This window comes from Dermacentor silvarum, chromosome 1 (assembly GCF_013339745.2).
Source record: "Dermacentor silvarum isolate Dsil-2018 chromosome 1, BIME_Dsil_1.4, whole genome shotgun sequence".
NCBI lineage: Eukaryota > Metazoa > Arthropoda > Arachnida > Ixodida > Ixodidae > Dermacentor > Dermacentor silvarum.
Window position 1 is genome coordinate 421110544 of NC_051154.1, and position 27521 is coordinate 421138064.

Sequence of the window (27521 nt, forward strand, 5' to 3'; positions counted from 1 at the left end):
TTAAACTGCGTGTACGACCTTACATTCCGAACTCCACGACGTTGCTACACAAATGTGCAGAGGTTTGGCCATGCTCTCAACGCTGCCGAGGACAACTAACTGTTCGTGAAACATGCGCTGCAAAAGAATCACTATGCTGATGAATGTACGCTGCTGAGCCCATTGCGCAAACTGCGATGGCAGCCACCCTGCATATTCCAGATCTTGCGCAGCCTGGAAGAAGAAAAAGATAATACGATCAAATCAAGAATATCACTTTCCGGAAGCACGACAGCGTCTTCGCCTTCATTTTTCCATGAAAACTTCTTTTGCCGAAGTGGTGCAACAGGGGGCAGCATCACGACGGACCCCGGCGGTCGCCCAAGGTACGCGCAGCGTACTGAAGCGACTGCCACCCGCCCCCATGGTGGGAGCAGCTAAGGCTGCCCTGCCCTTCTCGAAATCGGCCACACCAGAGGCCTCTACTAGCGCTGGCAGCAGCCATCGCAGCTCAGAGGCTAAGGAGGACCCTCGGCCTCTGGGCTGGTGGGTCCACAGCCTTCGTCCCTCGAGGCGAAGGCTACACGACGTACACATCGCTCATTAGAGCGAGTGTCCAGCGCTTCGGAAGAGGCTATGGACACTACTCCAAGCAAGGTGGTGCAGTCAGCACCTAAAGAGCGGCCAAATTCTTTGGACCGCTCTAGAAAAGACAGACCAAAATTACAGGGCCGCAAACGGCTCTGTAGGCTAAAACACGTTCTTCGTACACACAGCACCAACTTACCTTCACTATGGACACGCAAATTATGCAGTGGAACGTCAGAGGCCTTCTCCCCGCAGGGCGTCTGCGTCAGCAGGCGTTTGGGTGTTGCGACACCACGGACCAGAGCACATGGGGGTTGGACCCTCCCGCGTCTAACCGTGCGTGGCTTAGCCGTGTCCGGGGAAAAGGGGATCCTGGAGGTTGAGCCGAAGCCGGGAGTTTGGACCTTTATGGCCCCCCGGCGGAGGCAACACACCTCTTTGGCCTCGGCTTCACGTAGACGGCACCCCCGGACTGACCCACCCGGGGGAAATCGTAGTTGCCTTTCCTGTCTCTCTCTCTCTCCCTTTCAACCTTCGTCTTTCTCTCTTACTTTCCATCTCTCCGTCTTCTCTTCACTTCGTTTTACTTCCTATTTTCCAGGCAGCAAGGGTTAACCTGGTGTAGTTTATCCATCCTTGGGTCTATTATATTAGGTTATAGTGACTATGTACAGCTGGCGTCTGCATCTCCTTCGGGTCTTGTAGCGTCCCCTTGTTGGCTCGGTGGTGGGCGGCTGGCATAGTTACCGAAATCATTGTTAGCTTATGGCTTTTTCTTCATTTCCCCACTCCCTGATCGCTCTCACAAACGAGGGCGCACCGAAGATATTTTTGAATTCCATGGCAACAGATTGCAAATCTTCCCCCGATTTCATGTGATCCATTCTGATAAACCCGAAAAGACGGTGAGAATGATCTCACCCTTTCTTGTTTCGAAAAGTCTGACGAAAGCTCTTGGAGCAGGCTACAAAGCATCGAAAATGGCTAGCGGCGACCTCCTTTTGGAGCTCCGCGATGCGAAACAGCACGAAAAGCTTCCTAACCTAGTGTCATTCGGGAGATCCCAGTGACAATATCCCCGCACCGAACTATGAACACCAGCCGTGGTGTTGTCTCCGACGATGACCTCATGGAACTGACAGAAGCTGAACTGTGTTGGAAGGCTGGAGCGAGCAAAACGTGATCACTGTTAAACGAATCATGCTAAGACGGGACGGCAAAGAGATCAAAACCAAACATATAGTACTTACTTTTGGCTCAAGCATCCTGCCCGAGACAATCGAGGCAGGCTATGTAAAGCTACGGGTCAGACCCTATGTACCAAATCCTCTTCGTTGCTTCAAGTGCCAGCGTTTCGGCCACAGTTCCCAGAACTGCCGAGGCCGACAGACATGTGCTAAATGTAGTTCCGGTGACCATGCCTCTGAAACATGCGAAAACTCTCTCCACTGTGTGAACTGTGATGGCGAGCACGCCGCATACTCGCGGTCGTGCCCGTCCTGGAAAAAAGAAAAAGAATTGTAACGATTAAAGTAAAGGAAAATCTAACGTTCAAGGAGGCACGCAGGTGGGTATCCTACCTGCCAAAGAACACCTTTGCCGAAGTGGCGCGTCAGGGGGCAGCGTCGCAACGGCTTCCGGCGGCTGTCCGGCCGGCACACAGTGAGCCGGCAGTGACGCCATCCGCCCCCCCGCCGGCTGCAGCTAACGCTGCTCCGCCAACTCACAAGAAGGGGCCATCAACCTCCGGGCTGGTGGCCTCAAGGGCCTCGTCCCTCGAAACGAGGCCTTCCCGTCAAAACAACCGCTCGCAAGAGCGCGTGTCCAGCGCCTCGCAAGAGGCGATGGACACAACAACCTGCCAGACAGCGCCGCAAGCGCCAAAGGAGCCGCGAGAATCTCGCGATCGCTCCAAAAAAGAAAAAGCCCGCATCACAGGGCCCGACAAGGGCTCTGTAAGTTAAATTAGTCTCTTTTTTAAACACACAGCACAAAAAAAAACACTTCCAACATGAATACACAAATAATCAATGGAACGTCAGAGGACTCCTACACAACCTCGATGACGTCAAAGAATCCTCCACAGGTTTAATCCTAAGGTGCTGTGTGTACAAGAGACACCTTAAACCTACACAATCAAACTTGCTCCGGCAATACGCAATTTTTCGTAAAGACCGCGATGACACAGCCGTGTCTTCCGGTGGTGTGGCTATTGTAGTCGATAGAGGTATTGCCTGCCGGGAATTAAAACTTCATACGCCCCTAGAGGCAGTTGCTGTCCGAGGGTGTTGTTTGACAAGCTGATCACTATCAGCTCTATATACATCCCTCCCAATTATCAGCTACATAAAACTGAATTCCAAAACTACATAAATGAACTTCCGGAGCCATATATAGTTGTCGGAGATTTCAACGCACATAACACTTTGTGGGGAGACTCACGTTGCGATGCGAGAGGTCGCCTAATTGAAAATTTTCTGTTCTCTTCAGGCGCATCATTACTTAACATGAAAGAGCCTACGTATTACAGCGTTACACATAACACATATTCATCCATTGACCTAAGTATAGCATCGAGTACACAAATGCCATACCTGGAGTGGTCCGTTCTCAAGAACCCCTTTGGGACGACCACTTCCCAATTATGCTAGGCTTAACAGAACAAGATAGATGCTCGCCACACGTTCCCCGATGGAAGCTTGACTCGGCTAACTGGGAACTTTTTCGACAAATAACATATTAGGCCGGGATGACATTGCCTCTTTTAACATAGACGATGCTGTGGCGTATATAACAGGTTTTATCATTGACGCTGCTGAAAGGTGCATACAACAATCTAATGGACTGGCTAATAAGCGTCGCCTGCCATGGTGGAACGAGGAATGCCAAAAGCACGTAAAAAGCAAAACAAAGCCTGGGGATTGCTTCGCAACTCCCCAACAGCTGAAAACCTGATACATTTTAAGCAAGCAAAGTCGCAGGGCAGGAGAACGCGCAGACCTGCTAAAAGAGAGTTGGGAAAAGTACATCTCCAGCATAAATTCGTACGCCGATGAAACGAAAGTCTGGAATAGGGTAAATAAACTAATAGGCCGGGAGTCACATCCCCTACCCTTAGTAAGTAGCCAAGGTGATAGCCTGGAAGACCAGGCGGATTGTCTAGGTGAACACTTTGAATATGTATCAAGTGAATCGCACTATACAGAAACTTTCCTGAAGTTCAAAGAACGCGAAGAACGGCAGCCCCTTAACCGCAAAGGTTCTTCGAGTGAGGCTTACAATCGACCATTTACCTTAGCCGAACTTAAAGCATCTCACATGTTGCAACAATTCGGCGCCAGGTGGCGATCGTATTATGTATGAAATGGTTAGATACCTACACCCTGAAACACTGAAAAACACTCCTGTCTCTTTTTAATGCCATGTGGGCGGTGGTGTATCCCGTCCTCATGGAAAGAAGCCATAGTCATCCCGATACTTAAACAAGGCAAAGACCCGTCCTTAGCCAGCAGCTACAGGCCAATAGCTCTAACAAGCTTGCCTGTGCAAGCTGTAATGAGAAAATGATAAACCGGCGTTTAATCAGTTTCCTAGAAAATAACGAAACACTAGACCCCTTCCAGTGTGGCTTCCGAGAAGGTAGGTCGACAATAGACCACCTTGTTCGCTTCGAGGCAAACATCAGAAATGCGTTTATTCATAAACAGTTTTTACTTTCTGTATTTATAGATTTAGAGAAAGCGTACGATACGACATGGCGCTTCGGAATTCTGCGAGATCTTTGTGCGATGGGGGTCCGCGGTAATATGTTAAACACAGTCGAAAGCTACTTGTCTAACCGCACGTTTCGCGTAAGAGTGGGCAATGTTTTATCTAGAACATTCACCCAGGAGGCTGGTGTGCCACAAGGGGGCGTGCTTAGTTGCACACTCTTTATTGTAAAAATGAACTCCCTGTATACAGTTATTCCACGCAAGCATGTTTTATTCTGTGTATGTTGATGATGTACAGATAGGTTTCAAATCATGCAACATTGCTATCTGCGAACGACAGGTACAGCTTGGATTAAACAAACTGTCTAAATGGGCTGATGTAAATGGATTTAAAATAAATGCAAAGAAAAGTACGTGCATACTTTTCTCAAACAAAAGAGGCATGACACCAGTGCCAAATCTCACGATTAATCAAGAGGAACTAGCCGTGAGCAGTGAGCATAAATTCCTGGGATTAATTCTAGACTCCAAGCTTCCTTTATCCCCCATCGTAAATATTTGAAGGCAGGTGTCTGAGACGATGAACCTTTTAAAATTGTTGTCGCGCAAAACATGGGGTAGTGACCGAAAATTCCTCCTTAACTTGTACAACAGTCTTGTCCGCTCACGCCTTGATTACGGAGCTATAATTTATAATTCTGCAACGTCAAGTGCATTAAAATTCTAGACCCCGTTCACCATCTGGGCATCCGCCTCGCGACCGGTGCTTTCCGAACAAGTCCGATCCAGAGCCTCTACGTAGAGTCGAATCAGTGGTCACTTCATCTGCAGCGTTCATATAGTAGTTTTACATATTTTCTGAGAGTACACGCGAACATTGAACATCCCTCTTATTCAACATAAACGACATGACCACTGCCACACTCTTCGAAAATCGACCGGCATCGAGAAAACCGTTCTCTTTGCGTGTGAGGAATCTTGGTGAGGAAATGGGTGTTCCGTTGCTTGAACACTGTCTTATGGCTCCAGCGAAACTGTTACCGCCGTCGCAGTGGCAGCTCATAGAGTGTGACACATCATTCGTAGAGGTCACTAAGCACGCACCAGAGTCACATATCAAAATGCATTTCCTTGAACTCCAGTCCAAGTACACATGCACAGAGTTTTATACAGACGCTTCTAAGTCACGTGACGGGGTGTCGTATGCAGCCGTCGGCCCTCCTTTTCGGAATCCGGTGTACTCCACCCGGAAGCAAGTATCTTTACGGCTGAGGCTTATGCACTATTGTCAGCTGTGAGGCATATAAGGAAATCTAAACTTCAAAATCAATCATATTTACAGACTCTCTAAGTGTCGTAAACGCTTTAAAGTCACCCTGTAAACAGAAAATCCTATACTCATTGAGCTCTATTCCGTACTGTGTAGAGCGTATGTATCTAACCAGCATATCATTATATGCTGGGTGCCTGGCCATAGAAGCATTGAGGGTAATGTGCTAGCTGACCGAATGGCTACGTCAATAACATCGCACGCTACCAATCCTACAGCTACTGTTTCTGCGACAGATTTGAAACATTTCTTGCGTAAGAAATTGCGAAGCCATTGGCAACGCCTGTGGGACGAAGAAAACAAATAATAAGCTTCACTTGATTAAGCCACAGTTAGGATTCTGGCCCTCCGCAACGAGAACACGGCGAACTGATGTCCTGTTCTGTCGTCTCAGAATAGGTCATACATTTGCACCCATAGTTTTTTGTTGACCGGGGATGAACCACCAACCTGTGGTAGATGTGGTGAGAGGCTAACCGTCCTCCATGTTCTCCTGGAGTGTCGGGATGCCGAAGCAGATAGAAAAAAACATTTCCCTTTAGCTTACCGCTATCATGTCCCTCTGCATCCCAGTATGTTTCTTGGTGAGGAACCGCTGTTTAGCACCAAAGCAGTCCTCGCTTTCTTAAACGACGTGGTACTGCATGTTATAAGGCCAATAAATTCATAGCACATCCTCCCTCCAGAGGATGCTGCTATGAGTAGTAGTTTTGTATAAGCACATGCCTCCAGGCCCTTGTGGTTCAAGGGCTCTGTTTAGGCAGTAGTGCTTCTGTCCAATTACTACATTTTAAATATTTTAAATATCGTGTCACTCTTTCTCAATGCATTCTTCATTTCATAGTACACCTCATTAGTCATTTGCATGATCTTAGTACCTGTATATTTTACGCACTATACAGCGATTATTTTAGGCCCCTTTACAGCCACACTTCATCAACTTCTCAGAATTCATCGCTCCACTGCACACTCACAAACACTGGCATGGCGCTCTTTGGCCATAACTGGCCCTTGCGCCATAAAACACCACACATCATCGTCAGAGGCCTTCTTAGAACCTCGACGATATCCAAGAACTCCTTTACCAACACAATCCAAAAAGTGCTGTGTGTACAAGAAACACACTTAAATCAAACATACAAACTTTCTCCGACAGTATGTTACGTTTCGTAAAGATCGGGATGATGCTCTCGCATCATCAGGCGGTGTTGCCATCATAATACACAAAAGCATAGCATGCCAACGTTTGCAGCTACAAACGCCCCTTGAAGCAGTGGCAGGTTCGACTTGTTCTTCTAAACAAACTCATCACCATTTGCTCGCTTTACATACCCCACATTACCACTTACACAAACACGAATTTCAGTCCTTATAGACGAATTGCCAGAACCTTGTCTTGTTCTTGGCGATTTCAATGCGCACAGCAGTCTGTGGGGCGACTCTCGTATCGATGCGCGAGGTCGTCTTGTTGAACAATTTATTTTCTCGTCTGGTGCGTGCCTCCTGAATAAAAAGGAACCTACATTTTATTTTATTGCAAACAGAACATTTTCTTCTATTGATCTGAGCATAGCTTCCGCGTCTCTATTTTCTGAACTTAAATGGGAAGTTACCAAAAATCCTTACGGGAGCGATCACTTCCCAATACTACTGAGAACAACCAAAGAAAATGAGTCCTCACCACAAGCCCCTCGATGGAAGGTTGATACAGCGGATTGGGAGAAATTTCGAACTCTTACTAGTAGTATCTCCTGGGCTGACATGTCTTCGTTAGGAATTGATGCTGCTGTGGAGTATTTCACTACCTTCATAATTGATGCCGCTTCTACATGCATATCCCAAAATGAGTAGTGTGGCATGCAAACGCCGTGTCCCATGGTGGAACGACGAATGTAGGAGCGCTCGTAGGAAACAGAACAAAGCATGGGGGCTGCTACGTGAGTATCCTACTGCGGAGAATCTTGTCAATTTTAAGAAGGTAAAGTCCAAGGCAGGAGAACGCGCCGACAGGCCAGAAGAGAGAGCTGGCAGAAGTTTTTATCAAGTATAAACTCGTATACAGCTGAATCCAAAGTCTGGAACAGGGTAAATAAAGTAAGAGGACGACAAACATATTCACTCCCTTTGGTAAGCACACAGGGCGACAGCTTGGAAGACCAAGCGAACTTCCTGGGCGCACATTTTGAACAATGTGTCCAGCTCATCGCACTACTCGGAAACATTTAAACGATACAAAGCCAGAATAGAAGGACAGAAGCTGGAACGAAAATGCAAAAAACACGAGGCATATAACGAACCGTTAAGATTAGCTGAGCTACAGGCATCACTAAACTGCTGCAACAATTTAGCACCAGGTGCTGACCGTGTCATATATGAAATGCTGAAGCACCTTCCCCATGAAACACAGAAAACCCTCCTTTCCCTCTATAACGCTGTATGGTCTTCCGGCGAGATACCGTCTGCCTGGAAAGAGGCCATTATAATTCCTATCCTGAAACAGGGCAAGGATCCATCGTCTGTTTCGAGTTACCGGCCTATAGCACTAACTAGCTGTCTCTGCAAAGTCTTCGAAAAAATGATAAACCGCCGCCTACTACATTTCCTAGAATCAAACAAACTGCTTGACCCATACCAGTGCGGTTTTCGCGAGGGTCGATCCACCACTGACCATTTGATACGTATTGAGGCGCAGATACGCGAAGCTTTTATTCACAAACAGTTCTTTCTGTCTGTATTTCTAGACATGGAAAAGGCCTACGACACCACATGGCGGTTTGGAATACTGAGAGACCTCTCCCACTTTGGTATACGTGGTAATATGTTAAATGTGACTGAGAGTTATCTGCTGAATCGCACATTCCGTGTGCGAATTGGCGATGTGTTATCACGACCTTTGGTGCAGGAAACTGGTGTACCCCAGGGAGGTGTGCTCAGCTGCACACTCTTTATCGTTAAAATGAACACAATCCGTGCTTCGTTACCACCCGCTATTTTTTATTCCATCTATGTGGACGATATACAAATAGGGTTCAAGTCCTGTAACCTCGCAGTTTGCGAGAGACAAGTACAGCAGGGGTTAAAAAAAGTGTCTAAGTGGGCAGACGAAAACGGGTTCAAAGTAAACCCCCACAAAAGTTCTTGTGTTCTTTTCACTAGGAAGAGCGGTCTCGTTGCAGATTCTACTATCGAAATGTATGGACAACAAATACCTATGAACAAAGAACACAAGTTTTTAGGCATCATACTTGACTCTAAGCTTACTTTCACCCACCACATAAAACATCTCAAGGCGAAATGCCTGAAAACAATGAACTTACTGAAACTTTTATCTCGCACATCCTGGGGCAGTGACAGGAAGTGTCTAATGAATCTTTACAAGAGCCTCATTCGGTCACGTTTGGACTATGGTGCCGTAGTATATCACTCTGCCGCCCCGAGCGCGCTAAAAATGCTAGATCCTGTCCACCACCTAGGCATCCGCCTGGCCACTGGCGCATTCAGAACAAGCCCCGTCGAAAGCTTATACGTAGAATCCAATGAGTGGTCACTCCATCTCCAGAGAACATACATCAGCTTCACTTATTTTCTCAAAGTGCACTCCGATTGGGAACATCCTTGTTCTGTAACCATTAATGATTTGAAGTGTGCAACGCTTTTCTATAATCGACCCTCTGTGAGACGACCTTTCTCACTGCGTGTAAGAGAACTCAGCGAAGAGATGGATGTCCCACTTCTAGAACATAGCCTAATGCCTCCAGCTAAGATGTCACCGCCCTGGGAGTGGCACGTGATAGAGTGTGATCTATCCTTTGTAGAGGTCACAAAGCACGCACCCGAGCTCGAAATTGCAATGCATTTCCGCGAACTTCAATCGAAGTACTCGTGCTCGGAATTCTACACCGACGCATCCAAGTCCCATGCTGGCGTATCTCATGCGGCTGTTGGCCCCTCTTTTTCTAAATCTGACGTATTGAACCCCTTAACAAGTATCTTCACAGCAGAAGCCTACGCAGTACTTTCTGCAGTGAAACATATAGACAAATTGAAACTACAAAAGGCAATAATATTCACAGACTCGTTGAGTCTTACAGACATGTAATAATATGCTGGGTGCCTGGTCATAGAGGCATCGACGGCAATGTGCTAGCAGACCAGTTGGCCACATCAACTACATCGCAAGCTATTAATCCTGCCGCTGCTATTCCCTCCACAGACCTGAAGCCTTTCCTACGAAACAAACTGCGAAGCCACTGGCAACGCTTGTGGGACGCCGAAGCAAATAATAAGCTCCACTTGATTAAGCCACAGGTAGGGTTCTGGCCCTGTACAACTAAAACACGACGAACTGATGTCCTATTCTGTCGTCTCAGAATAGGACACACATATGGTACTCACAATTTTCTATTGAATGGCAATGATCCTCCTACCTGTGGTAGATGTGGCGAGAGGCTCACCGTCCTCCACGTCCTGTTGGAGTGTCGGGAAGCCGAAAGAGAAAGAAAGAAACATTTTCCGCTAGCATATCGCTATTGTGTCCCTCTCCATCCCGCTATGTTTCTCGGTAAAGAACCGCTTTTTAGCACCAATGCAGTCCTCGCATTCTTGAAAGATGCTGTGCTACATGTTATTAGCCCAATAAGTTCATAGCACATCCTCTCTCCAGAGGATGTTGCTGTGATAGTTCTTTTCTCTTTATAGCACATACCTCCAGGCCCTTGTGTTTCAAGGGCTCTGTTTAGGCACTTGTGCTTCTGGCCAAGTCTAGCATCTTTATATTTTAAGTCGCATCATTCCTCCGCAATGCATTGTTCATGTCCATAGTACACATAATCAGTCATTGCCATAATCTTATTATGTATATATTTTACGCACTTTACAGCGACTGTTTTTAGGCCCCTTTACAGCCATGTCACATCTAGTGTTCATATAGTTCATTCTTCATATACCACTATCAAACCACTACCATCGTCTTGGCGCTCTTTGGCCACATCTGGCCCTTGCGCCAATAAACCACAATAATCATCAGCAAGAAAGCCAAGGCGCAATTTTTTCCTTCATAATGCTAGTAACTGTATATCATTTGTTAACGTAAGTTCCGTGGGAGAATCAAACTGCGAAAATTTGGAAAAAGAAATCGAACTGCTTTTCTCTGTATTCTTTCGAGTTTGTTAATGTTTACTTCAGTAAAGGGATCCCGGACGACGCATGCATACTCAAGTATGGGCCGAATAAAGGATATGTAGCACAAAGTTTTACACTAGCCGGGGCGTTTCTTAATTGGTGTCGGAGTAGACATAGTTTACGAAAGGCTGATGCACATACGTTGTCAATATGAGTGTTCCATGTGAAATTGTTAGTAATGGTGACTCCCAAGTATTTGTAGTTAGTAACTTCTTGTAGGACTGACGAACCTAGTTTATAAGTGTGCTTTAGTGGGTTCTTTCTGCGTGTAATTCGTAAGACGACACTTTTTTCCGTATTCAGGAGCATTCCTCCACATGTTGCACCAATCTGAAATGTTCTTTAAGTTGTTAAGTTGAAGTGATCGTATGGGAAGTAATTTCTCTGAACAAAACACAATCGTCAGCAAATAGTCTGATGTTTAGTGCTGGAGTCAACTGCATTTACAAGATCATTAATTCACAAAAGGAAAAGTAACGGTCCGAGTACACTACCTTGCGGTACTCCCGATGTCACCGGTAGACAGTCCGACTGTTGCCCATCGATCACGACATACTGTTTACGATTTCTCAAGTAATCGGTAATCCAATGTATAAAGATCGGTGGAAGCATTGTATTTCTTAATTTTGTTACGAGTAAATCATGAGGTACACGGTCGAATGCTTTGCTAAAATCTAGAAGAATCATGTCTACTTGTCCGTTAGTGTCAAGAGCAGAGGCTAGTGAGTGAATCACCGTAATTAGCTGGCTTACTGTTGAGCATCCTTTTCTGAAACCATGTTGGTTAGGCGTTTAAAGTTGAGTTTTTCTCGAGAAACTGATTAATTTGTTTAGCAATAATGTGTTCAATTAATTTACAACAGGACGATATTATGGAAATAGGACTGATAATTTTGTACCAGAAGACGGTCTCCTTTCTTAAACACAGGAACGATTCGGGCTGTCTTCCAGTCATCGGGTAATTTACCAGTTGTCAGCGACGTACTGAATAATATAACAAGAAATTTCGCGACAGTTTCAGCATATCGCTTGAGAAATTTGTTAGGAATATTATCACAACCAGACGACTTCTTGACATTCAGATTTAACAACAGCGATAATACACCCGGATAGGAAATAAATGATACGTCATATGTTGAAGCAGAAGTCGTGGATTGGCACATGATAGCTTGTGAGAACACACTATGAAAATATGTGTTAAAATGTTGCGCAATTTTTCTTGAGTCTGAAATCATCTGATCATTAAATGTAAGCTGTGTGACAGGTTTCTTTTGCTCACTTATGAAAGTCCAGAACTTTGTTGGGTCATGTTTTCTGAAGTTTGGCAATAACGTTTGAAATAATTATCTTTAGATGCCTCGTAGAGCATGCGCTACCTGCTCGTGCAGTGCAATCACTGAAGGTGACTGCGCATGTCGCCTTTTAATCACTTAAGCTGCGTTTCAGTTGAATGAGGTTACGCGTCATCCAGGGCGTCTGCTTATGAATTCTTTTTCGGTTATTGGCCACAAATGTATCTAAACAACGAAGGCACTTATCTCTAAATTGACACCAAAGAACATCGATATCATTGTCATTTAAATCAAACAGGCAACGATCCATGTATTCTAAAATACTTGCGTCATCAGCGCGTGAATAATCCCTAACTAAGAAGAATGATTTCGTTTGTTTACTGTGAGAGTTAAGCGACAAGGAAACACTAACAAGATGATGGTCTGACAGTCCTGCTCTACAGAGACCGTAAAATTAGAAAAAAATTTTCGGAAGAAACAATAAATATAAAGCCGATTTACATGTTCCCTGTTCTCGGGTTGGCTCACGAATAACTTGCATTAGGTTGTGTGCTAGCATGATGTTAGAAACAACGTTAACGTGTCATAACTTTCAAGGGCCTGTACTCCGTCCCAGTCAACACCGGGTAGGTTAGATCACCAACGATTAAGATTTTAGATTTCAAATATTGCGACATATGATCTTAATTTCTGAAGTAATCTGGAGCTAGATCAGGGGGTCTGTATAACGCGTACAAGATAAATTGATGACCCCAGCATGAGAGCTTGATACATAAGCCTTTACTGATAGTAATATCGCCCAATAAGGAAGATTCAACGTTGTTTTTAATAAGTACAGCAACACCTCCTCCTCTTGAAGCTCTATCTTTACGATATACTTTGTACTCAACAGGGAAAATGTCTTCATCTATCTTATCGCGGAGCCACGTCTCGGTAATGACTGTGATATGTGGATCATGTTGAACTAAAGCAATTTCTAATGAATCAATTTTATTGCGTATACTACGCGCGTTTATGTTGATCATGCGCAACTGCCTATTTGATACCGAGCATCCGTGTCATGCTTGAGATTGGCTACGTTGATTTCCTGTTTGCGACCCTTTACCTTGTTTTGCCGTTTTCACACGTTTACCGCTAGTCTCGTCCCACAAGATTTCACCATCCACTTTAAGCCTATCATGGAGCAATGTTACCTTTTTGCCCTGAGCTTTTTCATCCTTAGCACTTTCCCAGAGTAGCTTTCGTTTTTTTAACGTAGCCTGCGAATAATCATTCTGAGTAAATATAGAAGATCCCTTCAGTTTCCTCACATTATGAATATTTCCTTTTTTTCATTGAAATCTTGCAGATAAACAATTACAGGTCGTTTACCGCGCTGGCTACCGAGTCTATGAATGCGTCCTATCGACCCGCAGCTCACGCTCAGTGTATCGTTAAAAATGCCAGAAACACATTTTCCTTCAGATCAGCTTCTGTTTCCTCCGGACTTTCAGGCAATCCGTGTATAATTAGGTTTGACCTTCTATTTTTGTCTTCTAGGTCAGTGAGTTTCATTGCTTGAAACTTTACGACATGTTCAAATGTCTTAAGAGCGGTCTGAACCTGCTCATCTTGACTAGCAGGCGATGAAATTAACGTACTCCTAATCTCAATCGTATTCTGAAGGTCATTAATCTGTTTTACGTTGTTAGTGACCAAAGCTTTAATTTCTGTTAATTCTTTAGTGATGGCACTTTGGCCTTCCAGCAATTCCTCGAACATCTCCTTTTGCGTAGGGCCTTGATTCTCTTCTACGTCACCACAAATTAGCAGTTTACAGACAAGAAAACAGTCGTACATGATACCAAGGCACTGTTGGGGGCACGGCAGAACCACAATACCACGAACATCACTACGGATTGAAACGGTAGAAACCGTAAAAGCACCAACCTGTGCAATGCAAAACAGATGCGTGGTCAGCCACATGCCACTGTTGGTTCCGCCGTACCCACAAAAGACGAAGTTGTGCGGCTTCATGTATATATTGCAGCTTGCCGATGACGTCACGCCATTGTAGCCGGTTGGGGGCGCCATGAGCACGGTGTAGTCAGAGGATAAGTAGGCTGATAAGTGTTCCACTGCGGTGTAAAACTGCAAGCCATCGATGTCGAATCGCCGCTGGCCACATGCTTGCACGCCGTGGTCTGTCGATTCAGAGATGCCAAGCAAAACGACCTGTACAATGCAAAACAGATGCGTGGTCAGCCACATGCCACTGTTGGTTCCGCCGTACCCGGATTCGTAAATTGGGAGCAGTTTTACAAATAATGTTTACTTTTGCAACAGAAAACAAAGATGTGCAAATGACGTCAGTACAATCATGCTTTAGCTTCAGCGGACGTCCTGAAAGTGACCAATGAATTCTGCAGAAAGCTGAAAGACGTGGTGCATGTTGAATCTGCACCAATGTTTGTCCAAATGAAAGTATCTACAGGACCAAGCAAAAGAAGACAAAACAAAGAATGGCATATAAACTGCAAACAATATTTTTATTTGTACTCCATAGTGCTGTTATCTATGAGTATCATTTGATCACCCACCAGCTTATCACATGACTATCCCAAAAGTAACTATCTTGTCACCTGAGCAGCATCTATAGCTCACACTGAACAGAAATACAACTACTATAGACTAGAATACAATATGACTAGAAGCTAACTACCAGCTTGATGTGATTGACATGATATCAACGCTTTGTCGGCTTCATTTTTTTTAGTGCTCATCAAGTCCTGTTCAAGTCTTGCATTTCCTTTTGTTAGGAGCACATGGCCACTTGCTACTTTGTTGATGTTCTTTTGCTTGACACCCAAGCTGATTATTTCTTCTGCACTAGTAAGCAATGCCTTGCTGGCTGCCACTTGGTCCTCTAATGCTTTTTTTTTCAGCTTCATGAGGAGGCTGCTCCGAGGCAGGCTCTTCTGCTGCCTTCCGCTTCTTTGTGCATTCAGCACTCATCCGCATGTGCATACTTTGCACGAGGTTGCTTTACACTCTTCAGAAGGTCAGGTTGAGAGGCACCTTGGTCGCGTCACCATCATAGCGCTGAAGATAACTTTTCACATGGCAGATTCCATTAATGCTAGAAATGTTCAGCGAGCTCCGGCCATCGACAAGATGCTTTTTCTCACTGAAGCCCCGTTCTAAGTCAGCGTTTCCGTGGGTAGAGAGAGAAGCGCCTTTATCAGCTTAGAGAGCAAAGGGTATCTCGAGGCACCTGTTATTGTCAGGCAAAATATCCTTGCCCAGTAATGATCGACCTTCCCTTCAAAGTACGAGGCGCCTCTGTCAGCATCACACTTAAACATGTACCATTCATCAATCATCGATGACACCTGATCGTCACCTATGACCTGAGGCTGCAATTGCCCTGCAATATACCGCAAAGGACTGCACCTCCTGTTCAACATTCTCATATTTTAGGGCCAGAAAGCTTGCATTCATGATTATTTGTTTGTGAGAGGCAGCTTTCGAAGCAGTGCCTTCGCACAAGCGAGGTAGAATGCGCGAGCTGCAAGGCGAAACATCTTTTTTTCCGCAGGGTCCCAACTTCCATTGCTTTCTCAGTATCCAAGCGGATTTGCGGCCGTGCCTTCCACAGGGCTCCATCATCCAAATTGAGTTTCGTCATTTCTTCAGCACTCTTGCCGCAAAACGTTTCATTGCGTAGGACACGACTCAAGACTCATCGCACCAGTGGCAGAATCTCATTCATTATGAAGGATGTGCACAAGTGGCTCCTGCCTTTGGAACAAGTGCTGAAACCCAGTGAAAGCTCAGCAGCATTGCTTAAAAACAACACTTTTGCGTAAAGGGTCATCTTTCTAAAAGCTGCAGCAAGTTTGCTGTGCCGAGTCTGGGCATCTTGTTGCCACGCAACAATGTTCTTCTGCAAAAAGAAAGACTGCAAGGCAGTGAACTGTTTGTTGCACGCGAGCTAGTGAGTCTTGTGATGTCAGCCAGCGGATTGATACATGTCAGAGAAAAACATGAGGCTTTATGACCAAGACCGCTTGCTGTTGTTCTTTTAGGCCCTCGACGCGGGCTAGTGAGTCTTGTAATGTCAGCCAGCGGCTGATACATGTCGAGAAAAACATGAGGCTTTATGGCCAAGACCTCTGCTGTTGTTCTTTTAGGCCCTCGGCACGCACATAAGGAATGCTTGAAATGGTAGTAAACATCTCTCACAAGCGGTTCCACATCGCTGCAAACGAGTCCAGCCCTTTGAAAATCCGTTGTGCAGAGTGCGCTCCCCAACGTCGACCAGATTTGGGTTGATCTTTTGTTTGAGCTTTGATTTCACATTCTTCATGACATTAGGGCCATCGCTAAAGACACAAAGTAGGCCTTGTCTGGAAGCTCAGCGAGGGCATCCGCTCGGCACTCCACTATAATATCTCCAGTGGCCCGCCAAGGTTAAAAGAATTCAAGTGTTCAACAACTACCTGCTGCCTACTCTCAGAGAAATATCTCACCAGCAAATCCAACTGCTGGACGTGCTGCTCCGGCTTTGGAGTTTCTTCAATCATAAAGGAGAAAAAAACAGTTGGCCGACACAACTCTGTCACAAGCTTTGATTTGAAGTAAGGCCCCAGACCGTGAGATATGACGTAAGGAAAACTTGGCCCTTCCACCGTTAAAATTTTTGGCTACACCACTATCGGGAAACATTTTCTTGTACATGTCTGTTGCTGTGTCGCCCCAGCTATACGGAATGGCCTTTTCAAACAACAAACATTGCAAATAAAGCCTCAGCCTCACACACTGATCTTGCAACGCGGCACGAGGCATCCCCTGTGAAAAATCTATCGTGGCTTGCACACTCTTGGGCACTAGTAGCACACCACTTGAGTCTCTCAGCTTTGCCCCTGCCTCCAGATGCTTTTTCATGCCTGCATGGCGTTTAACAGAAGCAGTGCCATGCTGTGCGCAGGAAATTGTCACACTGCAAATGATGCCAAAAGGTTCCGTGTCCTTTACACCTGGCCTACACCAACAGCCGATCGCATCATTGTTGCCATCCACTTCATTCAGCGCCGATGCGCTGAATTTTGTACTCCGCCCTGTGAGGAAGACGAAAATTTGTCAGGAACAGTCCATTCTTACAAAAAATACATATATATAGTTCAAGACAATGTTGTTCAAGTCCGGAGCATAAGTTTTTTTATGCAACGAAAGCCGCGCAATGAGACGTTAAACCAGTAAATCTGCAATATTGTAAGTGTACCCATTCATTTTCTTAACCATATACAGTCTACGCTCGTTACAACGGAGCCGCGAACAACAGACTTGCACATATAACGGTCGATATATCAACCTTAGTTTGGTCTACCTATATTAATAATGCCGCAAAGCTTGCTTTTAACAGACCGCGCCACAGCGGACGGAATTAGCGGCAATTTGTCAAAATCGGGCGTATATAACGTACTTTTCCCGTGTCGACACGGGCTGACAACAGACTCGGTAGAACAACAAATGCGGCACACCGTTTCATTGCAACGTGGTGCCTGTTGCAGCGTGGAACCGAACCCTTCCTGGTTGTGTGCATCGCGTCGCCTACAAAGCTCACCGCTTGTTGTACCGTACAAGCGAGTTTCCCGCGGACCCGCTCCGCTCGTGACCGCGTGCACGGATACGGCGAGGTCAACGCGACAATGGCGAACTATTTTGATTACTGCAAGCAACGAGCACTCCGTGTCTCCGCGAGATTTTACTGCACACACAACACGCTAATTCGTGCGCGTGAGCTATGCTGCTTCAAATAAAGCAGTATTGAACCGGACTCCACCACACAGTGCAAACAATGACCACGTCCCCATTGACATCTGTAGCAGCAGTATAGAATACACCAGTGGTACGTTGTCAACGTTCTTTCGTGGAATAAATGAGGGCTCACCTTTGCTCATGTCGAATGTCCGTGTACGTACTGTAGACAGGACTAACATTGCAAGCAATTATAACACTGACACTGCCATCCTAGACATACTGTTCTGCGTAAGTAGCTGAAGGGCCTCCTGCAACAACTTGGCATTCAACTTGGCATTCGAAACAATGCCATCACTATGGAAGACAAATTGGCGTCAGATCTATCACCAAACTTGTCAAACGGGTCAATATGGTTTCAAAAAGAGCACTGGCGTTGCAGTTTTGAGGCAAACCAATGAATGCACACAATTTGAGAAGCAGCAGTAAGTTCAAAAAACTGTGAATTGGTAAACTTGATTCAGGGTATCAGGGTAAGAATATGCCACTGACACTCAAGGCAGGCAGATGGATTTGTTTTGTGCCCATGTGAACGAGCGAGCCAAAAGCACAAGATCGCATTAAATGCTCGACCAATTCTCTTGCCTCAGATGCTGCTGGACGCAGTGCCGTGGCAAATAAACACCTGAAGTACCTTCAGAAAACCAACATACTTGGTTGGTTTTGCTTTGTTTATTATTTGTTATGTACTCCTTCCGAGTCGATCATTATCGATGCAGCATCTGCTTTTTAAGTCTTGTTTTTTAGGTTATTATATGCTGGGCCAGCGCACATGCTTCAACCTACCTTCACATATTTTAGAGGCAAGCGTCATGCTGTGTGATAATCTGGACTGTCTCTTATCACCTCTGGTATACTCGGCTGTACCAATCTGTCATGGTACATGGTTATGATGTGGTTGTATTAGGGGGGTCCTAGTGACTCCAATATTTGGTTGCTTAATCACTAATGTGATGTCCCATGATCACAAGAATCATTTCTATAATTATGACTTCAACTCATTCTAAAACATATTCTAATAAATGTAGCACTGACATATATACATACATGACCAAAATATACCCAGGGCCTAACTACAGTGTTGGCCAATTAAACGAGGAAATATAACTTATTTAACTTCTTAAAATACAGTGTGTGGTACTTTAATTATGACTCGAAGTAAACTGCACAAACCTAAGTGGCGATGTAGGCTTGTTGGTTGTTCATGTTGAAATGAGCGAGTTGTAGCGCGAACAGGGAACAAAGATATGAGAAGGCACAATGAAGCACTACGTGTGCGTATTATTTGTGCTTTCTCGTGTATTTTTCCTTGTGCGTGCTACACAACTCGCTCGTTGCACAAATCTGTTACCAAGCTTATTATGGTCATTTATTTTACCTTTAAGGGCCTATGTCAGGGCATTACGTTATGGGTGGCATATTCATGCAGTCTAGCATTACCTCAAACCATTACCAAAATGTTCACACCCTAAATGTATAACAGCTTTTATGATGAACAAGTTTCTGCAATTCTATTGTGTCAGCGAGCATCGACGACAATACATATCCTGACCTCTGCAGTGACTGATCTGCTACAAATTATCTGAGGTTTATAAGCTGCGTGCTTGTGTACTTTCATGTTTAATATTGCACTACGTGAGACATCAGTATACTTTATGTGGCTTTGTTTTCAAATTTAAGTAACTTCAGGGTGATGAACACACACACTTATGGAAATGGGAACCAGTGGGAGTTTGAATTTACCATCTTTTCTTCCATTTTCTGTGGATAGCCAGGAGGTGCTCCAGCAATGACACTCCCCTGTCTGAACCGCCCCATGGAGGCCAGCTGTCACTGAGAAAACAAGGATTATTAATATTACCAGATGTTAGCTAGCAGCATCACATATAGAAGCCGACTTGTGTAGAACACAGCGCAAGACAGTTGAAGTGACATGCACATTAAGTGAATATTAATTTAAGACACAGGTAACTGCAGTCATCCCTGTTGCTGACTGTATGTCTCTTGCAGAGTAACGCAAATACGCGTGCAGCTTACATGATATATGAAGCCCAAGTGCACTGTGTAGGTTATCAAGTTAGGTGTTGTTCTCTAGAGGTCTTTGTTATCAGTACACGTGATGCCATATGCACTGAAATGTGATGGCAAAGAACCCATGAATTCATACTATTACTGCAGCTACGTGATAGCAGAAGGCTGTATGCACTAGTTCAAAGAGGTGCCTAAAGCAGGGTGCATGCCATAATTGATTACATGAATCAGTGGAAAAATGTCACTTGATGGCTGCCACTAGACCTGGGAATGGTTAAGTAGCGTGTGTGTGTTGTTAAGTAGTGCTGCAAAGTGCTACTCACTGCTGGTACCTAATTCCTTACATAACATTTACTCTGTCAAAGAACAATGCCACTAAGTCCTGACCTGTCTCTCATGCAGATAAAGGTTACGCATTCGCTTAAGTTGTGCCTGCAGGCTTTGAAAAAAAGTTGTCTAAAAGAATTTAGCACATGGACAAGAATGTCCAAACAAATTTTAATGGCACTAAAGTTGCAGTATAGTGGCGACATGTCACAGAATAATTCGATCGAACCATGAAAATTTCTGTTAAATTTAAATCTTGCCTATATTGTGTGTTGTACCCATGTATTAGTACTATGACAAATGAAGGCTCTAAGTTGACAGATGAAGCGACAAACTTAAAATGTTTCATTACATTTTCCAAACTCTAACAGAGCTGTCGTATACTCTATGAGTACAAAGCATGGCTCGATAATAGAATAAACTGCATACTATGTGCTGCCATGCTAACAAATTGGTAAAAGAAAAACAGGAAAGCTTCTGCTGTCGTGATTTTACAATTAAGTGGGCTCAAATACTACACGAACACTTATATCGAGAAAAAAATTGCTTCCAACAAATGCAAGCAATGTGGTGTGGAGTCAGCCCTATTGTAACAGTTACCTACTCATGTGAGCAGAAAAGCAGGTGAAAGCACACTGGCTCAGGATGAGCCATCTGCCTTTCCTGTAAACAACTCCTTGCACTCTTAAGCTCATTTTGACACTCTCTTTAGTCACGGTGTGCACATTTTGTGCGCGACTTATTTTTGCCATTTCTGCGCAGTAGGATGAGATCTGCCTTTCCTGTAAACAACTCCTTGCACTCCTAAACTCATTTTGACACTCTCTTTAGTCACGGTGTACACATTTTGTGCGCGACTTATTTTTGCCATTTCTGCGCAGTTGTGGCAAGAAAATGACCACAAAAACTAGTCTTAGGGTAAATTAAACATGCTTACCTTAAGTACCTTCATTTCACTTCTGAGGGAAATCTATCGCTGCCGCAGATAGTTGGAGAAGACACTACAGTGTTTGACGGGAGCAGGGGTGCAACAGCCAAAGTAGGATTTTTGTCAAAATCGGGCGTATATAACGTACTTTTCCCGTGTCGACACGGGCTGACAACAGACTCGGTACAACAACAAATGCGGCACACCGTTTCATTGCAACGTGGTGCCTGTTGCAGCGTGGAACCGAACCCTTGCTGGTTGTGTGCATCGCGTCGCCTACAAAGCTCACCGCTTGCTGTACCGTACAAGCGAGTTTCCCGCGGACCCGCTCCGCTCGTGACCGCGTGCACGGATACGGCGAGGTCAACGCGACAATGGCGAACTATTTTATTACTGCAAGCAACGAGCACTCCGTGTCTCCGCGAGATTTTACTGCACACACAACACGCTAATTCGTGCGCGTGAGCTATGCTGCTTCAAATAAAGCAGTATTGAACCGGACTCCACCACACAGTGCAAACAATGACCACGTCCCCATTGACATCTGTAGCAGCAGTATAGAATACACCGGTGGTACGTTGTCAACGTTCTTTACGTGGAATAAATGAGGGCTCACCTTTGCTCATGTTGAATGTCCGTGTACGTACTGTAGACAGCACTAACATTGCAAGCAATTATAACACTGACACTGCCATCCTAGACATGCTGTTCTGCGTAAGTAGCTGAAGGGCCTCCTGCAACAACTTGGCATTCAAACAATGCCATCACTATGGAAGACAAATTGGCGTCAGATCTATCACCAAACTTGTCAAACGGGTCAATATGGTTTCAAAAGAGCACTGGCGTTGCAGTTTTGAGGCAAACCAATGAATGCACACAATTTGAGAAGCAGCAGTAAGTTCAAAAAACTGTGAATTGGTAACTTGATTCAGGGTATCAGGGTAAGAATATGCCACTGACACTCAAGGCAGGCAGATGGATTTGTTTTTGTGCCCATGTGAACGAGCGAGCCAAAAGCACAAGATCGCATTAAATGCTCGACCAATTCTCTTGCCTCAGATGCTGCTGGACGCAGTGCCGTGGCAAATAAACACCTGAAGTACCTTCAGAAACCAACATACTTGGTTGGTTTGCTTTGTTTTTATTTGTTATGTACTCCTTCCGAGTCGTCATTATCGATGCAGCATCTGCTTTTTAAGTCTTGTTTTTTAGGTTATTATATGCTGGGCCAGCGCACATGCTTCAACCTACCTTCACATATTTTTAGAGGCAAGCGTCATGCTGTGTGATAATCTGGACTGTCTCTTATCACCTCTGGTATACTCGGCTGTACCAATCTGTCATGGTACAGGTTATGATGTGGTTGTATTAGGAGGGTCCTAGTGACTCCAATATTTGGTTGCTTAATCACTAATGTGATGTCCCATGATCACAAGAATTCATTTCTATAATTATGACTTCACTCATTCTAAAACATATTCTAATAAATGTAGCACTGACATATATACATACATGACCAAAATATACCCAGGGCCTAACTACAGTGTTGGCCAATTAAACGAGGAAATATAACTTATTTCACTTCTTAAAATACAGTGTGTGGTACTTTAATTATGACTCGAAGTAAACTGCACAAACCTAAGTGGCGATGTAGGCTTGTTGGTTGTTCATGTTGAAATGAGCGAGTTGTAGCGCGAACAGGGAACAAAGATATGAGAAGGCACAATGAAGCACTACGTGTGTGTATTATTTGTGCTTTCTCGTGTATTTTTCCTTGTGCGTGCTACACAACGCGCTCGTTGCACAAATCTGTTACCAAGCTTATTATGGTCATTTATTTTACCTTTAAGGGCCTATGTCAGGGCATTACGTTATGGGTAGCATATTCATGCAGTCTAGCATTACCTCAAACCATTACCAAAATGTTCACACCCTAAATGTATAACAGCTTTTATGATGAACAAGTTTCTGCAATTCTATTGTGTCAGCGAGCATCGACGACATACATATCCTGACCTCTGCAGTAGTGACTGATCTGCTACAAATTATCTGAGGTTTATAAGCTGCGTGCTTGTGTACTTTCATGTTTAATATTGCACTACGTGAGACATCAGTATACTTTATGTGGCTTCGTTTTCAAATTTAAGTAACTTCAGGGTGATGAACACACACACTTATGGAAATGGGAACCAGTGGGAGTTTGAATTTACCATCTTTTCTTCCATTTTCTGTGGATAGCCAGGAGGTGCTCCAGCAATGACACTCCCCTGTCTGAACCGCCCCATGGAGGCCAGCTGTCATGAGGAAAACAAGGATTATTAATATTACCAGATGTTAGCTAGCAGCATCACATATAGAAGCCGACTTGTGTAGAACACAGCGCAAGACAGTTGAAGTGACATGCACATTAAGTGAATATTAATTTAAGACACAGGTAACTGCAGTCATCCCTGTTGCTGACTGTATGTCTCTTTGCAGAGTAACGCAAATAGGCGTGCAGCTTACATGATATATGAAGCTCAAGTGCACTGTGTAGGTTATCAAGTTAGGTGTTGTTCTCTAGAGGTCTTTGTTATCAGTACACGTGATGCCATATGCACTGAAATGTGATGGCAAAGAACCCATGAATTCATACTATTACTGCAGCTACGTGATAGCAGAAGGCTGTATGCACTAGTTCAAAGAGGTGCCTAAAGCAGGGTGCATGCCATAATTGATTACATGAATCAGTGGAAAATGTCACTTGATGGCTGCCACTAGACCTGGGAATGGTTAAGTAGCGTGTGTGTGTTGTTAAGTAGTGCTGCAAAGTGCTACTCACTGCTGGTACCTAATTCCTTACATAACATTTACTCTGTCAAAGAACAATGCCACTAAGTCCTGACCTGTCTCTCATGCAGATAAAGGTTACGCATTCGCTTAAGTTGTGCCTGCAGGCTTTGAAAAAAAGTTGTCTAAAAGAATTTAGCACATGGACAAGAATGTCCAAACAAATTTTAATGGCACTAAAGTTGCAGTATAGTGGCGACATGTCACAGAATAATTCGATCGAACCATGAAAATTTCTGTTAAATTTAAATCTTGCCTATATTGTGTGTTGTACCCATGTATTAGTACTATGACAAATGAAGGCTCTAAGTTGACAGATGAAGCGACCAAACTTAAAATGTTTCATTACATTTTCCAAACTCTAACAGAGCTGTCGTATACTCTATGAGTACAAAGCATGGCTCGATAATAGAATAAACTGCATACTATGTGCTGCCATGCTAACAAATTGGTAAAAGAAAAACAAGGAAAGCTTCTGCTGTCGTGATTTTACAATTAAGTGGGCTCAAATACTACACGAACACTTATATCGAGAAAAAAATTGCTTCCAACAAATGCAAGCAATGTGGTGTGGAGTCAGCCCTATTGTAACAGTTACCTACTCATGTGAGCAGAAAAGCAGGTGAAAGCACACTGGCTCAGGATGAGCCATCTGCCTTTCCTGTAAACAACTCCTTGCACTCTTAAGCTCATTTTGACACTCTCTTTAGTCACGGTGTGCACATTTTGTGCGCGACTTATTTTTGCCATTTCTGCGCAGTAGGATGAGATCTGCCTTTCCTGTAAACAACTCCTTGCACTCCTAAACTCATTTTGACACTCTCTTTAGTCACGGTGTACACATTTTGTGCGCGACTTATTTTTGCCATTTCTGCGCAGTTGTGGCAAGAAAATGACCACAAAAAACTAGTCTTAGGGTAAATTAAACATGCTTACCTTAAGTACCTTCATTTCACTTCTGAGGGAAATCTATCGCTGCCGCAGATAGTTGGAGAAGACACTACAGTGTTTGACGGGAGCAGGGGTGCAACAGCCAAAGTAGGATTTTTGTCAAAATCGGGCGTATATAACGTACTTTTCCCGTGTCGACACGGGCTGACAACAGACTCGGTACAACAACAAATGCGGCACACCGTTTCATTGCAACGTGGTGCCTGTTGCAGCGTGGAACCGAACCCTTGCTGGTTGTGTGCATCGCGTCGCCTACAAAGCTCACCGCTTGCTGTACCGTACAAGCGAGTTTCCGCGGACCCGCTCCGCTCGTGACCGCGTGCACGGATACGGCGAGGTCAACGCGACAATGGCGAACTATTTTCATTACTGCAAGCAACGAGCACTCCGTGTCTCCGCGAGATTTTACTGCACACACAACACGCTAATTCGTGCGCGTGAGCTATGCTGCTTCAAATAAAGCAGTATTGAACCGGACTCCACCACACAGTGCAAACAATGACCACGTCCCATCCCATTGACATCTGTAGCAGCAGTATAGAATACACCGGTGGTACGTTGTCAACGTCTTTACGTGGAATAAATGAGGGCTCACCTTTGCTCATGTCGAATGTCCGTGTACGTACTGTAGACAGCACTAACATTGCAAGCAATTATAACACTGACACTGCCATCCTAGACATGCTGTTCTGCGTAAGTAGCTGAAGGGCCTCCTGCAACAACTTGGCATTCAGACAATGCCATCACTATGGAAGACAAATTGGCGTCAGATCTATCACCAAACTTGTCAAACGGGTCAATATGGTTTCAAAAAGAGCACTGGCGTTGCAGTTTTGAGGCAAACCAATGAATGCACACAACTTGAGAAGCAGCAGTAAGTTCGAAAAACTGTGAATTGGTAAACTTGATTCAGGGTATCAGGGTAAGAATACGCCACTGACACTCAACGCAGGCAGATGGATTTGTTTTGTGCCCATGTGAACGAGCGAGCCAGAAGCACAAGATCGCATTAAATGCTCGACCAATTCTCTTGCCTCAGATGCTGCTGGACGCAGTGCCGTGGCAAATAAACACCTGAAGTACCTTCAGAAAACCAACATACTTGGTTGGTTTTGCTTTGTTTTTTATTTGTTATGTACTCCTTCCGAGTCGTCATTATCGATGCAGCATCTGCTTTTTAAGTCTTGTTTTTTAGGTTATTATATGCTGGGCCAGCGCACATGCTTCAACCTACCTTCACATATTTTTAGAGGCAAGCGTCATGCTGTGTGATAATCTGGACTGTCTCTTATCACCTCTGGTATACTCGGCTGTACCAATCTGTCATGGTACATGGTTATGATGTGGTTGTATTAGGAGGGTCCTAGTGACTCCAATATTGGTTGCTTAATCACTAATGTGATGTCCCATGATCACAAGAATTCATTTCTATAATTATGACTTCAACTCATTCTAAAACATATTCTAATAAATGTAGCACTGACATATATACATACATGACCAAAATATACCCAGGGCCTAACTACAGTGTTGGCCAATTAAACGAGGAAATATAACTTATTTCACTTCTTAAAATACAGTGTGTGGTACTTTAATTATGACTCGAAGTAAACTGCACAAACCTAAGTGGCGATGTAGGCTTGTTGGTTGTTCATGTTGAAATGAGCGAGTTGTAGCGCGAACAGGGACAAGATATGAGAAGGCACAATGAAGCACTACGTGTGTGTATTATTTGTGCTTTCTCGTGTATTTTTCCTTGTGCGTGCTACACAACGCGCTCGTTGCACAAATCTGTTACCAAGCTTATTATGGTCATTTATTTTACCTTTAAGGGCCTATGTCAGGGCATTACGTTATGGGTAGCATATTCATGCAGTCTAGCATTACCTCAAACCATTACCAAAATGTTCACACCCTAAATGTATAACAGCTTTTATGATGAACAAGTTTCTGCAATTCTATTGTGTCAGCGAGCATCGACGACAATACATATCCTGACCTCTGCAGTAGTGACTGATCTGCTACAAATTATCTGAGGTTTATAAGCTGCGTGCTTGTGTACTTTCATGTTTAATATTGCACTACGTGAGACATCAGTATACTTTATGTGGCTTCGTTTTCAAATTTAAGTAACTTCAGGGTGATGAACACACACACTTATGGAAATGGGAACCAGTGGGAGTTTGAATTTACCATCTTTTCTTCCATTTTCTGTGGATAGCCAGGAGGTGCTCCAGCAATGACACTCCCCTGTCTGAACCGCCCCATGGAGGCCAGCTGTCACTGAGAAAAAAGGATTATTAATATTACCAGATGTTAGCTAGCAGCATCACATATAGAAGCCGACTTGTGTAGAACACAGCGCAAGACAGTTGAAGTGACATGCACATTAAGTGAATATTAATTTAAGACACAGGTAACTGCAGTCATCCCTGTTGCTGACTGTATGTCTCTTTGCAGAGTAACGCAAATAGGCGTGCAGCTTACATGATATATGAAGCCCAAGTGCACTGTGTAGGTTATCAAGTTAGGTGTTGTTCTCTAGAGGTCTTTGTTATCAGTACACGTGATGC